This window comes from Pituophis catenifer, unplaced genomic scaffold (assembly GCF_029215685.1).
Source record: "Pituophis catenifer annectens isolate HBS135680 unplaced genomic scaffold, rPitCat1.0.hap2 SCAF_3, whole genome shotgun sequence".
Lineage (NCBI taxonomy): Eukaryota > Metazoa > Chordata > Lepidosauria > Squamata > Colubridae > Pituophis > Pituophis catenifer.
The window spans coordinates 122332674-122350437 of NW_027256883.1; positions in this window are offsets into that span (position 1 = coordinate 122332674).

The following is a 17764-nucleotide window of genomic DNA, read 5'->3' on the forward strand; positions in this document are numbered from 1 at the left end:
TATGTTTTTATTGTAAATCATCCAGAGTGATTCAGATGAAAAGGGAACTGTAGAAATTTGATTATTAAATAAATTACATTTGATATCTGACATATTGTCTTAGGCCCAGAACTCTTCAATATCCTCATAAATGACTTAAATGAGGGAATAAAAGGGGAACTTACCAAATTTGCAGATGATACTAAACTGGCAGGAATAGCTAACACCTAGAAGATAGGCTCAAGATCCATCTGGATCTTGACAGACCTGAACACTGGGCCCTATCTAACAAAATGAAATTCAATGTAGAGAAAAGTAAAGTCTTACACTTAGGCAAGAAAACCAAAAGTACACATATAAACTGGGTGAAACTAGGCTCAATAGCAATAACTGTGAGAGAGATCTTGGAGTCTTAGTGGACAACCAGTTAAATATGAGCCAGCAGTATGCAGCGGCATCCAAAAAAGCCAATGCAATCCTAAATTGCATTAACAGAGGGATACAATCAAGATCAAGTGAGGTACTTGATACCACTCTATAAAGCCTTAGTAAGACCATACCTAGAATACTGCATCCAGTTTTGGTCACCACACTATAAAAAAGATGTTGAGACTCTAGAAAAAGTGCAGAGAAGAGGAACCAGGATGATTAGGGGACCGGAGACTAAAACATATGAAGAACGGTTACAGGAACTGGGCATGACTAGTCTAGTAAAGAGAAGGACCAGGGGAGATTTGATAGCAGTGTTCCAATATTTGAGGGGCTGCCACAGAGAGGAAGAGGTCAAGCTGTTTTCCAAGGCACTCGAAAGCCAGACAAAAAATAATGGATGGAAACTGATTAAGGAAAGATTCAACCTAGAAATAAGGATAAATTTTCTGATGGTGAGAACAATCAACCAATGGATATTTATCCTTCATCATGTATCAATGTTTATACAACGATATTTCATTTTATTTCCTTATTTTTGTATCATTGGGTGGTATTCCCTTATTTCGTGTTCTTTTTATCTAACCAGTTGTACCATTTTTGCCAAATTAAGTAATAATTTGAATCTTCTTTTTCCTGTATTTCTTTGGTAAGTTTGTCCATTTCCGCACATTCCATTGTTTTTTGTATTATTTTTTCCTCTGATGGCGTATCCTCCAGTTTCCACATTTGTGCGAAAGTGATTCTAGCTGCGGTCAGGATGTGTATTATCAAGTATTGTGTCTCTTTTTTATAGTCCTTTGTCAGTATTCCTAATAGGTATATTTCCGGTCTGAGGGGCACTTTTTGGGTGGTGATTTCTTCCAGCTGATTTTGAATTGTTTTCCAAAAATTTTTGACCTTTGGGCATGACCACCACATGTGGTAGTAGGTCCCCTTCTGTGTTTTACACTTCCAACAGTTCTGATTAGTATTGGGGAACATCCTTGCCAGACGTGCAGGGGGGAGATGCCACCTATAAAACATCTTGTATGTATTTTCTTTGTAAGGCATTCGATAATTTAAATTGGAAATTTATGATAAAACAAATGGAGGTAATGAGATTCCGAACAAATTTTGAAAAGATGATAAAATCTATCTACGATAATCAGAAGGCGAGTATTTTAGTAAAAGGAGACAGGACAAAAATATTCCAGGTTAGAAAGGGGGTAAGGCAAGGATGTCCCCTGTCACCATTATTATTTATTTTGGCTCTAGAAGTCCTGCTATGGAAAATTAGAAACAACGAGGAAATAAAAGGTTTAAAGATTAGGAAAGAGGTTTACAAAATGCAAGCATTTGCGGACAATGTAGCCTTAATCTTAGAAGATCCTATAGAATCGGGACAAAAAGTGTTAGAGGAATTAGGCGAATATGGAGAGGTGGCAGGCTTCAAATTGAACAAAATTAAAACCAAAATACTGACCAAGAACATAACCAAGGTTCAGAAGAAAGAGATAGAGGAATTGTGGGATTACAGGTTGTTAAAAAAATTAAATATCTAGGAATTTGGATTACTGCAAGGTGTTCATCCTTAAAAGTTGATAATTATACCCCTCTAATTAGGAAAATGAAACAAGACCTAGACAGATGGAAGAAAATAAAATTGTCACTTTTGGGCAAAATAGCTGCGATTAAGATGAACATTCTCCCCAAAGTACTATACTTATATCAAAATATACCGGTGAATTTAGATAATTTTTTTTTTCAGAACTAAATAAAATTATCAGGGAATTTGTATGGGAGGGGAAAAACCGAGGTTCTCTCTTAAAATTCTACGGGGTAAAAGAGATATAGGAGGATTTGGACTTCCTGATTGGGAAACATATTATAGGGCAGCTAAGCTAGTTTGGATAAGGGACTGGGCCACCCTGGAAAATAAGAGGATTTTAACTCTAGAAGGCCACGATTTACAAAAAGGGTGGCACACATACCTATGGGACACAGATAAGAATAAGAAAACATAGTTCCATAGACATAAAATTAGAGATTCATTGATACAAACATGGACTGGAATCAGGCAGAGATATTATTAAAAAAGTCCCAAGATGGCTCTCTACGATGGAGGCCCTGATTTATCCCTATAGATGGGGAATGGAGAAAATGTGTAGGTATAAAGATATCTTAGACGAAGGAGGAAATCTTAAATCAAATGAGGCCCTGAGAGAGCAAGGAATAAATTTAGACTGGTGGACCTATCTACAAATAAAATCCAGGTATCAGAAAGATAAAGAACAATGCAGTTTTGAACTAGGATATAATGGGTTGGACAAAGTCTTGATGGGAACAGGTAAAAAGATCCTGGCTAAATTATATAATTATCTATTAGATGAAGACAGGGCTGAGGATATAATAAAAAATCAAATGAGTGCATGGGAGAAAAATATTGGACATGACATAAATTTAAATGAATGGGAAGGGGCATGGAATAAGAACTTTAAATTGACCAGAGCCACGTCATATAAGGAAAACCATTATAAAATGCTCCACAGGTGGTATTTAGCCCCGGCTAGGCTAGCAAAGATGTATCCCAACATGCATCCCAATTGTTGGAAATGTGGCTATGGTCAAGGCACCTTCTTTCACATGTGGTGGACATGCCCTGAGGCGAAAGGATATTGGAGTAAGATCAGGGGATGGTTACAAGAAATAATTGGGGAAGACATTGAATTGACTCCGGAAATATTTCTCCTGGGAATAGTAAAGAAGCCAAATGAAAAAGACAAGATCCATTTAATAATACACATAATTACAGCTGCCAGACTGGCCTACACACAATATTGGAAAGAGAAAATCCAACCACCAGAAGAGCAATATAATTAGGAAAATACTGGAGTGTGCAAAGATGACCAAATTAACCCATGAACTAAACAATGATGAGAATTCAGAATACTATACCGTGTGGGGAAGGTGGTATGAATGGATGAATGATAAAATGAAAGGAAGAGAAAAAGGTGTGTTAAATAAAAGCAAAAAGTAATCAAAATGACACCAGAAATATATTTTGTATATAGTTAAAACCACTGCACATCCGATATTAATGGAAATGTTAATATATATATATGTTTATAAACTCAATAAAATTTCTTTAAAAAAAAAACAAGTTATGATTCTGATGAGTAGGCTCCAAATGGGTCATAACATAAGGACTATCTATAATACGTAAACTTCCCTTGCCTAACCTAAACAAATCTGGGGATAGGAAGGTAGAGAGAGGTTGAAGCGCTATCAAAATTGCCCCTCAATGCATCCCTTTTGTGTGTGATTCTGTGGAATTCCATCCTTGCCAGTACTTTGATTTACCCTGGGTGATCCTGGAGAAATCTTTCTGACAGTTTTATGTATTGGATTTTCATGATTAAACCTTTCTCCGTTGTAATCACCCTGTCATCTTTCATCAGCAATATCTGACCAAAATTTTTAATGCTGCCAAAAATTTCTTTTCTAGAGAAATTAAACCGTTGCTTACTAGTATTGGCCTTGATATTAATTTCTCAATACACATTATCTGTAGTTTGTTTCTTTTTATCAGGTCTAAATGCTGTCAACTGAGAATTTATTCTGTAGTTTTTAACTCTCTCATCTTGTTCTTCCCTTGTTGTTTTTCCTTGTTTTTCCTTTTTAGAGATATGGAACATAGTAGGGCTCAAAGAGAATACAATAGTGGGAGAGTATACACACCGGAAGTGGTATTCATCTGGTTCGTACCAGTTTAGGTGAACCGGTAACGGTGACTGCAGGTGGGCCTGCCCCCCCCGGTGTAATGGCGTCCTATTTAGCCACATTTTCGAGACTGGGCGCATGCACAGAAGGCACACGCACGAGCAAAGTGCATGCAAGAAGGCTGGGCGCATGTGCAGAAGGTGTGCATGTGAGCAAAATGCATGTGTGGAAGATGCACGCAAGCAAAGCGAACCAGTGGTAAGAATATGTGAAACCCACTGCTGATAAACACACAAATATTATACTCTATAAAGAAAGCAAATATACTTTTCAAATCAGCCATGCTGGGCAGAATCTCATGCCAACGAGTTACCAGTTCATTTTACAGTTATTGGAAAAGGAATACCTTCTATGCTCTCTGTTGATTAAGGCCAGTTCTCCTCTTTCTTTTCCTTCATGAATGACTTTTGCAACCATCAGAAACAGTGATAAATATATGATTGGCTCAAAAATATGGCTATTAGTATGAATATCAGCAAATATAGTCTTCGCTTCAATATCTTGTGAAGTCAATATTATCCTCCTTGTCTTCTCGTGAAGGATACAAGCATTATGAATTTAGACATCCACTATTTTTTTTTTTTGTATTTATCCTGATATATACCCAACTAAAATACATCTCTACAATTTCAATCACTCTGATTTATGAAGCCTCATCTTAGACATGGTAATTACTTGGTTATTATCATATCAATTTCTTTATTAACTGAAACAAAGATCCTCAAAATGGGTGTGAATTGATAATACTAATGCAAAGTATTTTGCTATTCACAAATCAACTGATGAAAAATCTTGTATTTGAAAAGGGGATTGGAATTATAAATCCATGATATTCTTAAAGAATCTGGTATTACAAATGTCCAGAAAGCCACAAATGAAAAATGGAACTCTTTGCTTTTGCTAAAAGTAACTGGTCCTTTAATGAATGCAGCAGACACTGTTTTCCTTAGTAACCCCTTGATTTTTTTTTTTCTTAACTTACCATTTTGAGAAAAGCAGCCTGGCCAGAGAAGAAAAGCAGCAACCAGGAGCAGCCAGGCCTTCATAGTCCTTCAGGTAATCTCCCAACTACTAAAATTCAGTTCAGCCGTTTGGCTCTTTCAGCTGATTTCTCTGAGCTACTATCATCCCTTTCTTCTTTTTGCTTGTTGGTTTGCTTTTTGTTAGGGAACTTGTGAAGAGGAAATATTACTGGGACAAGAATTTGACCTTGATAGCTAAAAGAGAACTTCATGAGAGCTTTGTGAACTTTGTATTGTGATTGTAACCACAAACAAATCAAGCAACAGTTCAACTTTTTAGGCAGTGCTTCCAATTCTTCAGAAGAAACATAAACTCTACTTCAACAGAATTGTTGATCAATTCTGAACTTTCCAAGGTCTTCAGTAGAAGCAGCTAACAACCAAATAATTATACATGACTTCTATGAAAAATTCTTGGCCATTTTTCCATGTCTTAACACTATGTTTTTATTGTAAATCATCTAGAGTGATTCAGATGAAAAGGGAACTGTAGAAATTTGATTATTAAATAAATTACATTTGATATCTGACATATTGTCTTAGGCCCAGAACTCTTCAATATCCTCATAAATGACTTAAATGAGGGAATAAAAGGGGAACTTACCAAATTTGCAGATGATACTAAACTGGCAGGAATAGCTAACACCTAGAAGATAGGCTCAAGATCCATCTGGATCTTGACAGACCTGAACACTGGGCCCTATCTAACAAAATGAAATTCAATGTAGAGAAAAGTAAAGTCTTACACTTAGGCAAGAAAACCAAAAGTACACATATAAACTGGGTGAAACCAGGCTCAATAGCAATAACTGTGAGAGGGATCTTGGAGTCTTAGTGGACAACCAGTTAAATATGAGCCAGCAGTATGCAGCGGCATCCAAAAAAGCCAATGCAATCCTAAATTGCATTAACAGAGGGATACAATCAAGATCAAGTGAGGTACTTGATACCACTCTATAAAGCCTTAGTAAGACCACAGTAGTAGAATACTGCATCCAGTTTTGGTCACCACACTATAAAAAAGATGTTGAGACTCTAGAAAAAGTGCAGAGAAGAGGAACCAGGATGATTAGGGGACTGGAGACTAAAACATATGAAGAACGGTTACAGGAACTGGGCATGACTAGTCTAGTAAAGAGAAGGACCAGGGGAGATTTGATAGCAGTGTTCCAATATTTGAGGGGCTGCCACAGAGAGGAAGAGGTCAAGCTGTTTTCCAAGGCACTCGAAAGCCAGACAAAAAATAATGGATGGAAACTGATTAAGGAAAGATTCAACCTAGAAATAAGGATAAATTTTCTGATGGTGAGAACAATCAACCAATGGAACAGCTTGTCTTTGGAAGCTGTGGGAGTTTCATCACTGGAGGCTTTCAAGAAGAGATTGGACTGCCATTTGTCAGAAATGGTGTAGGGTCTCCTGCTTCGGCTGGCAGTTGGACTAGATGACCTACAAGGTCCCTTCCAATTCTGTTAATCTAAGTATCTATTTTGGTGGGATGAAACCCATGAATGGAATGTACAACTAGAGAGATTTAAATTATTTAAAAGAAACAGACCTAATAAAAGGAGGTGGAGTTCTGCTATATATAAGAAACAACCATAGTTCAACAAAAATACAACAGAATAATGGTTAAAAACATCTTGAATGCATTTGGGTCAATATAAAAGGAAAAAATAATGACTTTACCATAGATATATAGTACAGTCCACCCAACCAACCAACCAAACAGAAGAAATAAATGAGCTTTTTGCTAATCAGTTAACTAAGGTATGTAGGAATCACATCACAATAGTAATGGGGACTTTAACTTCTCTGACATCAATGGGAAATAAACCTAGTGGAAGATCAAACAGATTCCTGACAAATCTAGCAGATAACTTTGTGTCCCAAAAGGTAGAGAAGAGAACTAGAGGGTCAGCCATACTGCATTTCATCCTCAGTAACAGAGATGAAATATAGAAAATGTTGAAGTAACAGGGACCTTGCTGGAGAGTGACCATGTATTATTTGAATTCAACATTATGCAAGCTCAAGATCAAAGTCAAACTAAAGTCTTGGACTTCAAGAGAACTGATTTCAATAAACTTAGATAGAGCTTGGGAAGGATTCCATGGATGAGAATCCTCAGGGGAAAACAGCCCAAGAAGCTTGGGAAACTTAGAAAAATGAGATTATAAAAAGTCAGTCTAACACAATTCCAATGAAAAAGAAAAATAAGAGATCTCAAAAGAAACTAGCATGGCTGCACAAAGAACTCTCTGATAAACTGAAAAACAAAGATGAAACAAGTATAAAAAGTAGAAAGAGGGGCACATAACTAAGGCAGAATATCAGCAAATAGCCCAAACCTACAAAGCTGAAGTCAGGAAAGCTAAGACCCAGAATGAACTAAGTCTTCCTACAAAAGTCAAAAATAACAACAACAACAACAACAACAACAACAACAAAAGCTTCTTTCAACATGGAAAAAACAAGAAAAAAGTCAAGGAAACTATTGGTCCATTAATGGGAGAAAATGGCAAGAAAGTGATGAGAAACAAGGAGAAAGCAGAACTTCTTAATTCATTTTTGGCATCTGTCTTTATATAAAAGGAAAAAAAAGACCAACCTATTAAAAAAATACTGTAAAATACAAATTAGGAATGCAAGTCAAAATAAGCAAGAAAATGGTAAGAGATCACTTATCCACTCCAGAAGGTTCAAATAACCAGGACCAGATAGATTACACCCCAAGGTTCTGAAGGAATTGACAGATGAGATCCAGCACCTTTGAACCATATCTTTCAAAGATCCTAGAGCACCAGAGAACTATCAGACAATTGGAAAAGGGCTGATGTAGTTCCCATCTACAAAAAAGGAAAAAAATGGATCCAGAAAACACAGACCTATCAGCCTGACATCAATACCTGGAAAGATTCTGGAAAAGAAAATTAAGCAACAAATCTGTGAATACCCAGAGGTAAACAAAATCATAAGCAGAAGCCAACATGGATTTGTCAAAAACAGATCATGCCAGACAAATCTGTTTGCATTCTTTCACAAAGTGACAAAAATAGGGGACCCAGGGAATTGCTCTGGATATAATTTATTTGGACTTCAGTAAGGCATTTAATAAAATTGACCACAGCCTACTACTTGATAACATAGAAAAATGTGGGTTAGACAGCATCATCACCAGATGGATTTGTAACCCACTGACAAGCAGCACTGAACATGTAGTCCTTAATTGAACCATATCTACATGGAGAGAAGTGAGCAGTGGGGTACTCCAAGGCTCTGTCTTAGGCCCAGTATTCTTCAATATTTTCATCAATGACTTAGACAAGGGGATAGAAGGGAAACTCATCAAATTTGCAGATGACACCAAACTGACAGGAATTGTCTACACTCCAGAAAATAGGCTCAAGAACCAGAGCTTGACAGACTCAAATACTGTGCCCTATCTAACAAAATGGCATTCAATGTAGAGAAAAGTAAGGTTTTACATTTAGACAAGAAAAACCAAATATACAAGTGTAGAATAGGTGGTACCTGGCTCAACATAGTAACTGCGAGAAGGATCTGGGAGTCCTACTGCACAATCATGTGAATATGAACCAGCAGTGTGCTGTAGCTGCCAAAAACCCCAATGTAGTCCTAGGCTGTATTAATAGAGAGATAGAATCAAGATTACATGAAATGTAATACCAGTTTATAATGGCTTGATAAGACCATACTTGGAATATTGCACCCAGTTTTGGTTGCATTGCAATGTAAAAAAGATTTTAGAAAGAGTGCAGAGAAGAGCAACAAAATTAATTAGGGGACTGAAGGCTAAAACATATGAGGGATGGTTGCAGGAATTGGGTATGTCTAGTTTAATGAAAAGAAGGACTGGGGTGACATGATAGCAGTGTTCCAATATCTAAGGGGCTGCCACAAAGAAGAAGGGATCATCCTATTCTCCAAAGCATAATAAATACAGAATAACAGAGTTGGAAGGGATTTGGAGGTCTTCTAGTCCAACCATCTTCTCAAGCCTATAGCACCGTGATGGCGAACCTATGGCATGCGTGCCACAGGTGGCATGCAGAGCTATATCTGTGGGCACACCAGCCATTGCCCTAGCTCAGCTCCAGTTCACATGCTCGCGCTGGCCAGCTGATTTTTGGCTGGCCCTGCCCATGCTGCCCCTCCCCTCCCAGGAGTCTCCATGTGGCCCATTTTGGATGCCAGATAAGTACAGGGTTCACGTGGAGGCTCTGGGAGGGCGTTTTCGGCCTCGGGGGGAGGCCATTTTTGCCCCCCCAGGCTCCAAAGAAAGCCTCTGGAGCCTGGGGAGGGCAAAAAACAGGACTACCAGGCCCACCGGTAACCTTTTTGCCGTCGCAGGCCAAAAGCGGGGGGAGTGTGGGGGGGTTGTGCGCACATGTGTGTGGGGACATTGGAGGGCATTGAATTATGGGTGAGGGCATGCATATGCGCAACCCCACCATGCTCCCCCCGCTTTTGGCATGCAACGGCAAAAAGGTTAGCCGTCACTGCTATAGCATTTCAGACAAATGGTTGTCCAATCTCTTCTTAAAAGCCTCCAGTGTTGGAGCACCCACAATTTCTGAAACAAAGTCATTTCATGGATTTATTATTTATTTATTGACATTTATTATGTCAATATTTATAGAAACCTCAAGTTTGCAGATATCCAGTTCTTCTCATAAATTACTCTGGAGTTTAACAATCTTCAGAGAAATGCAGTTAAACATTAGTCAATCATATCAGGGAAAACGTTTGTACACTTTGATACCTGTTTTCCCCCTCAAATATTGCAGATCTAGAATGGGTTTGCCCTTCTACAAATATCCAGAAGTACTGTCAAACCTGATTATGAGCATAGCTACACTTAATAAAAATTGAACAGACAGCACACCACAAAAGTCTCACTTTAGGATTCAGATATTTATTAGAATTTAAAGCATAGCAAACATAAGGCACTTACAGTAATCACATTGCAATGAGGGTCAATCAGACAAGCATCTAAAGGGATGGCTTGATACCAATTGACCAATTGACCCATAGTTCAAACAGCAAACACATAACTTTTGGGATTTTCCACGTTGTCATAGCAACTGCCCTCCAGCACGCCACCCCAATGCTATTTCAACCCCACCCCAATGTTATTTCAACATTTCTATTTTTGTACACGCTATAACCAAATAGTTCCCCATTTTCCACAGCACCAGCTCCTCGCATCCTGAAATATAAGGAACCACACACCAAAACATTAATGTAAACTATCATTTCATCAGATGCACATTTTGATTACAAATTTTCTTAATACTTTATACTTGCAGCAGTTAATTAATGTCAATATTGAACCCATCCCAGGCCCCCCAAACCCTACTGGCTAGAAGAGCATGTAAAAGGTACATCAACACCAGTGAAATTGCAGGTCTCCATTACAAACATATTAATGTTGAATACAATAACCATCACCAGTCATCAATAGGAATTAATCAAAAGCTTAGGCATACAGAATGATTATTTTCTCCTCACAGTACAAAATAGTATCAACTCCCAGAGGCTAGAAGAACAGAGAAAATTTATTTATTTATTTATTTTATTTATTTTTAAATTTGTATACCACCCTTCTCCGTGAGGACTCAGGGCAGTGAACAGCCAAGTAAAAGCATAAACTACAAACATTAAAATACAATTAAAAGATATCTATAAATTTGGTCCCATGATTAAAAACAATAACAAACAATTAAAACATTTTGAAAAGTGTTAGGCCAGCCCGGCTTGCTGGAAAAAGAAGGTTTTAAGGGCACGGCGGAAGGCACCGAGATCTTGGATTCTCCTTATCTCTGGGGGCAGCTGATTCCAGAGGGTAGGTGCCCCCACAGAGAAGGCCCTCCCCCTGGGGGTCACCAGCCTACATTGTTTGGCTGATGGCACCCCGAGGAGGCCCTCTCTGTGGGAGCACACAGGTCAATGGGAGGCTGTCGGTAGCAGCAGGCGGTCTCGAAGATAACTAGGTCGTATGCCATGGAGCGCTTTAAAGGTGATAACCAACACCTTGAAGCACACCCGGAAGACCACTGGGAGCCAGTGCAGCTCCCGTGACTACCGCGCGGGTAGTTATGGACCAGTTGGAGCCTCCGGGTGCTCTTCAAGGGGAGCCCCATGTAGAGAGTGTTGCAGTAGTCCAGGCGAGAGGTGACGAGGGCATGAGTGACTGTGCACAGGGAATCCCGATCAAGAAAGGGCCGCAACTGGCAGATCAGGCGAACCTGACCAAAAGTCCCCCTGGCAACAGCCGTCAGATGTTCCTCCAGGGACAGCTGCGTATCCAGGAGGACTCCCAGATTGCGAGCCCTCTCCGAGGGGGCCAAAGACTCACCCCCAATTGTCAGTGATAGAGTCAACTGACTATATTGGGATGCCGGGAACCACAGCCACTCCGTCTTGGAAGGGTTGAGCTTGAGCCTGTGTCTCCCCGTCCAGATCTGCACAGCCTCCAGGCACCAGGACATCACTTCAAGGGCATCGTTGGGGTGGCCTGGGGTGGAGATGTACAGTTGGGTGTCATCAGCGTACTGATGGTACTTCACCCCAAAGCCACGGATGATCTTGCCCAGCGGCTTCACATAAATGTTGAACAGAAGGGGCAAGAGGACCAACCCCTGAGGCACTCAACATATAAGAGGCCTCGAGGTCGACCTCTGCCCCCCTGCCAACACGAACTGCGACCAGTCTGAGAGAAAGGAGGAGAACCACTGTAACACGGTGCCCCCCATCCCCAACTCTTCCAACTGGTGCAGCATGATACCATGGTCGATGGTATCAAAAGCCACTGAGAGGTCTAACAGGAGCAACCCTTGTCCCGAGCCCTCCAGAGATCATCTACCAACGTGACCAATGCCGTTCCCATGCTGTGCCCGGGCCTGAAACCCGACTGGAATGGATCTAGATAAGACATTTCCTCCAAGTACTGCGGAAACTGTCGTGTGACCACACTCTCGACAACCTTCGCCACAAAGCGAAGGTTGGAGACAGGACGATAGTTGGCTAATACTGCCGGGTCCAGGGAAGGCTTCTTGAGGAGAGGCCTCACCACCGCCTCTTTCAAGGCTGTGGGGAAGTAACCCTCACTCAACGAAGCGTTAATAATTCCCTGGAGCCAGCCTCATGTAACCTTCCGGGAAGCCAGTACTAACCAGGAGGGACACAGATCCAGTAAACATGAGGCCACACTAAGTCTCCCCAGAATCCTGTCCACGTCATCAGGGGTCACAGAGTCAAATTTTTCCCAGATAACGTTCTCAAGACTATTCCTCGCCACCCTGCCCGAATCTACCCAGTCAGAGTCCAAATCCCCCCGGATCTGAGTGATTTTGTCATACAGATATTGTCCGAAATCCTCGGCCCTGCCTTCCAGGGGGTCCTCCCGTGCTCCTGGGTGGAGCAGGGAGCGGGTCACCCTGAACAGGGCGGCCGGATGATTCTCTGATGACGCAATAAGAGCGGAAAAGTAATTAAACTTTGCCACTTTTATCACCACAAAGTAGGTCTTAATATGCAACCTTACCAGTGTTCGGTCAGATTCAGCGAGACTGGCCCTCCAACCGCTCTCTAGGCATTTTTTCTGACATTTCATCTCCCTCAGATCCTTGGTGAACCAAGGAGCCACGAGGGATCGACACCAGGTCAGAGGCCGCAGAGGGACAACTCGATCCAAGGCCCCACCAGCCGCCCGATCCCAGGCAGCCACCAGGTCCTCGGCCGAGTCGTGTGCCAGATCTTCAGGAAATGGCCCAAGCTCCATCTGGAACCTATCAGGATCCATCAGGCACCTGGGGTGGACCCACCTAATTGGCTCCACTTCCCTGCAGTGGGGTGTAACGGTTCGAAGGTCCAGATGAAGGAGTGAGTGATCTGACCATGGCAAGGGTTTCATGTCTATATCCCCTATAATAAGACCACTCAACCACTGGTCAGAGACAAAAATCAAGTCCAGGGTGTGTCCCCCTCTGTGAGTGGGGCCATGAACTAACTGGGTCAGGTCCATGGCTGTCATGGAAGCCATGAACTCCCGAGCCATCTCCGACATTTCACCAACAGATGGCAAGTTGAAATCACCCATGACCATAAGCCTGGGTGTATCAATTGCCACCGTGGCTATCACATCGAGTAGCTTGGGCAGGGAGCCAGGTACGTAAGCAGCAAGCCCATCTGAACCCCATGACCCCATCTCACAAAATAAGAAAGTGCCTCCTTATCACAAGGACACAAGATCTACCCTTCCCCTCTTACTAACCAGGAGAAAATATGATTTTACATTTTATTTTTATTTTTCACTTTTTTGTCTTTTAGAGAAAATATGGTGTTAATATTTTAAATTATTTTCTTGAATTCAAAATTCTCATTTTTATAGGTATTTATAAGAAGTATTCTTTGCTGCCAATTCCCTCTACTTTTTCTCTGAAGAAAGCAATATGTATTATTATGCAATTTGAATTGAGTCAAAAAAAAAAAATCCTTGACTTAAAAAAAATGTAAACAGTGTTTATGTCCTCTAGGTTCTGTAAAGGGCAGAGGGAATGGCTTTTGTGGACAAGAAGAAGAGCCATTACCAAAGCAGCTGTCAGATAAGAGGAACCTGAAACCAGGCCCAGAAAGTAGCTTGAAGGAATGTCTCAGACCAACCGCTTCCTAATCCACATGAAGATAAAAGGAGGGAGAGGGAAGCACATGTAAACTTCCCTAAGGATTTCCCTGGTTTAGAACAATTGCAGAAAACCAAAGTGTTCAGAATTCCATTTTATTCAGAGACATCTCTTTAGGTTTGTTAAATATTTCGGGCAGGGATGAAATGCGAACCGGTAGTGATAAAAACTAAAAAAAAAAAAAAAGTTGGCCATGCCCACCCAGTCATATGACCCGTCCCCCACCAAACCACACCCACCAAGCCACACCCACAGAACTGGTAGCAAAAATGTTTGCATTTCCCCACTGATTTCGGGTGTTTTTCAAACCGTGGATTTAAAAACTCTTAAAATGTATAAAAACTGTGTGAGCTCATCCAAGCTTTCTCCCTCTTCATTATCTGAAGGAAACCTCTTGGCTCAAGATTTTTTGAGAAGCAGCCATCTTCTTCCCTTTAGGAAGGAATGTCAGTATAATAATTTATATTAAAGTTATTTCTAAAAGACTGCACTAATTTGGGCATAACCATCCAGCTTCCTAAAAGAGTGATTCTATCCAAAGTGGGATAAGGAAAAACAGCTATTTAGGCAGTGATGAAAACTGCAGTGATGAAAATTGGAATATTCTATTTGCATGCTGCTAATAAAAAAATGGCAAGAAAGCAAGGAAAGAAAGAAAGAAAGGGAAAATGTACATATATTAATGCAATATGAATAGTTCATTTTTCCACTTATGCAAATAACTCTAAATCAGCCTGCTGCCAGCAACAGCCTCCCACCGGCCAATACGCTCCCACAGAGAGGGGCTCCTCAGGGTGCCGTCGGCCAGACAATGTCGACTGGTGACACCCGGGGGAGAGCCTTCTCTGTGGGGGCACCAGCCCTCTGGAATGAGCTGCCCCTTGAGATTCGTCTCATCCCCGACCTGCGTACCTTTTGCCGCGCTTTGAAGACCCTCTTGTTCCAACAAGCCGGCCTGGCCTAATACGAATTTTAGAATGGGTGTATGTGTGTTTTAATCTATGGGCCAAATTTTTATATATTCAATTTTAAATTTTGTATATTTATATGTGTTTTAATATGGCTGTACACTGCCCTGAGTCCTTCGGGAGAAGGGCGGTATAGAAATCTAATAAATCAAATCAAATTAAATCAAACTCTAAATCAGGGATGTTAAATTCACGTCATCACGGCTGTGTCATGTGACGTATCAGGACTTTTTCCCCCTTCAGTAAACTGGGTGTGGGAATGGCCAATGCATGACACATCTGGCTAGGAGGCTGGAAGTTTGATAGCCCTGCTCTAAATGGTCTGAAATATGAGTGTGCTGATAACCTCTTTTAGATTGAAATTCAATTGTACTTTCATCTTCAGAATATGTTTGGTCCCATTCCTCCACCTTAGCTATATTTTGTTGCATCTCAAATCTTCTTCCCTTGTTATTTGAGGAACTGCAAAAGGGCATAAATCAGATGCTAATTTTACCCTGAATAATTTGTTTGAGAATGGGATCACTGTTTAGATATAGAAAAGTCTATGTTGCAATAGGGCAAAGTATGTTAGAGAGTTTATTCCCTTCCATATCTCCCTCCACATTTTACATTACTCCTACAACTGTTATTAGTTATTAACTAAACTGCCTGACTCGCTTAAACAATATAAATAATAAGCAAAACAATATTATAAATATATGAAGTAGAAAGAAAGATATTTTACATTATCTCTTACATATATTTATTAATTTACTCACAGTATATGTGAGATTTGTTAGGTTATCCAGCTTCTAAATTACTCTGTGTTATTTACAATATATCCAATACAGAAGTTTTAAAAGCAGCTAAAACAACATGAGTGCTTGTACCAAAACTGCAATATCACTGTTTAGAAAAATTACTCAACAGGGATTCTAACCCTAGAATATTCTAACCCTAAACCTGATAACAAAGCCACGTTGCAATGGAAAATCTCCCTTATACAAAGACCAGGTTTGGTCAATTTCTGCTATGATATGGTTGAAGGTTAGGGTTAGGGTTTTTTAAATTTTTAAATTTTCTGGGTTTCAAAAGCATTTTTGCTCCCTATAGATTTAAGCATTAAGCATGTAAGAAAAAAACCTAGTGATTCTGGACAAATTGGCTTCTTACAGATTTCTTATTACACAACCCTAGAATCTTTCAAGCTAATAAATATTATTTTGATATTTCTGAGTGAGTTTGTATGGTTCCCAACCTGTGGTCATCCAATGATAGAAGTTAGTTATTCTATCAACAAATAATGAATAATTAAATGAATGAATGAATCATGGGTGAAATCCAGCAGGTTCTGACAAGTTATGGAGAACCAGTAGCGGAAATTTTGAGCAGTTCAGAGAACCGGTAGCGGAAATTATGAGTAGTTTGGAAAACTGGCAAATACCACCTCTGGCTGGCCCCAGAGTGGGGTGGAAATGGAGATTTTGCAATATCCTTCCCTGATCTGTCCCCGTACCCACACACACACCCACACAGCCAGTCGAGGGTTAAGGAAACACTTTGGAACGCACCCAGGTCTTATCTCCGACTTGGCAGCGATAGACACACCGTCTGCCAAGTGACTTTATTTTCAAAGTAAAACAGAAAGATAAATACTCAAGAGTCCAAATGTCCGACACTTTAAATCTTTCTCTCAGCAGCTCCGGACGAGGCTTTAGTGACTATCCAAGGTTTGCTTTGTTCGTCACAAGGATCCTTTGACCACTACCCTCTATTATATAGTCTCTGGGGTGTGGTCCAGTGACTCAGTTCTAATCCCTAGCACGCCTCCTAAGCTGCTGCAAACGTTTATCACGCCTTCGGAGGCGTGCGTCCAGGAATGATGTTTCCTCATCACTCGGATTCGAATCAGCTGTCTCTTCTCCCTCGGCCGGCACTTGAGACAATGCCAGAGGGGAGGGGCCTGGAGAGGGAGGCCTGGCTGACTCCTCTTCCTCATGCTCGGAGCTTTCTTTCTCCGATGGGACAGGCTCAGAGGGCGGGGCCACAACATTCCCCCAGGAGTGGGGAGAGAATGAGGAGTTTGCAGTATCCTTCCCTGGAGTGGGGTGGGAATGGAGATTTTGCAGTATCCTTCCCCTGCCACGCCCACCAAGCCATACCATGCCCACCAAGCCACGCCCACAAAACCAGTAGTAAAAAAAATTGGATTTCACCACTGGAATGAATGAAAGATGATTAGTGTCCTCTGCGTTCCTCATGGGAAAATTTAATAAAATGAGAAAAAGATGTAATGTGAGAAAAAAATCTTGTTTGGCTCGGCTTCATTATGACGCATCCAAAATCTTTTGTCTGAAACTCCTCCTCCTCCTCCTCCTCCTCCTCCTCCTCCTCCTCCTCCTCCTCCCTCTCCCTCTTCCAAAATCAATCCAGTAGGAAAAATACACAATGTTGTCCACAAGTAATTGCAATGGGTTGTTAAAATTGGTGAAATGTGTACTCCTCAACTTGTTGCTCTACAAACTTCACAATGACACCAGGGAAGTCGAGGGTATCTGGTGGTCTTCCATAAGAATGAAAAAATTCACCATATCCAGGAGATGGATATTGTCTATGTAATACACCACTCTTTTCCCCCTCCTCCCCAGGTTTTTTTTTGGGGGGGGATGATGAATATTTCTGATACCCCTTTCCAAACTTCCTCTTCAATCCTCATGTGATTGCACCCTTAAGATATTTTTCCTTCCTTTTACTTTTCAACACATCTATATGCTAAAATTATCAATTACAATTATCTATCATCATTCTTTAAGATGAGCTGCTGTTTGATCATTCAGATTAATCAAAAGTTTAAAGGTAAAATGTATATATAAATTCTTCATTCCTCACTTGAGATAAATTTTGAAAAAGTTAT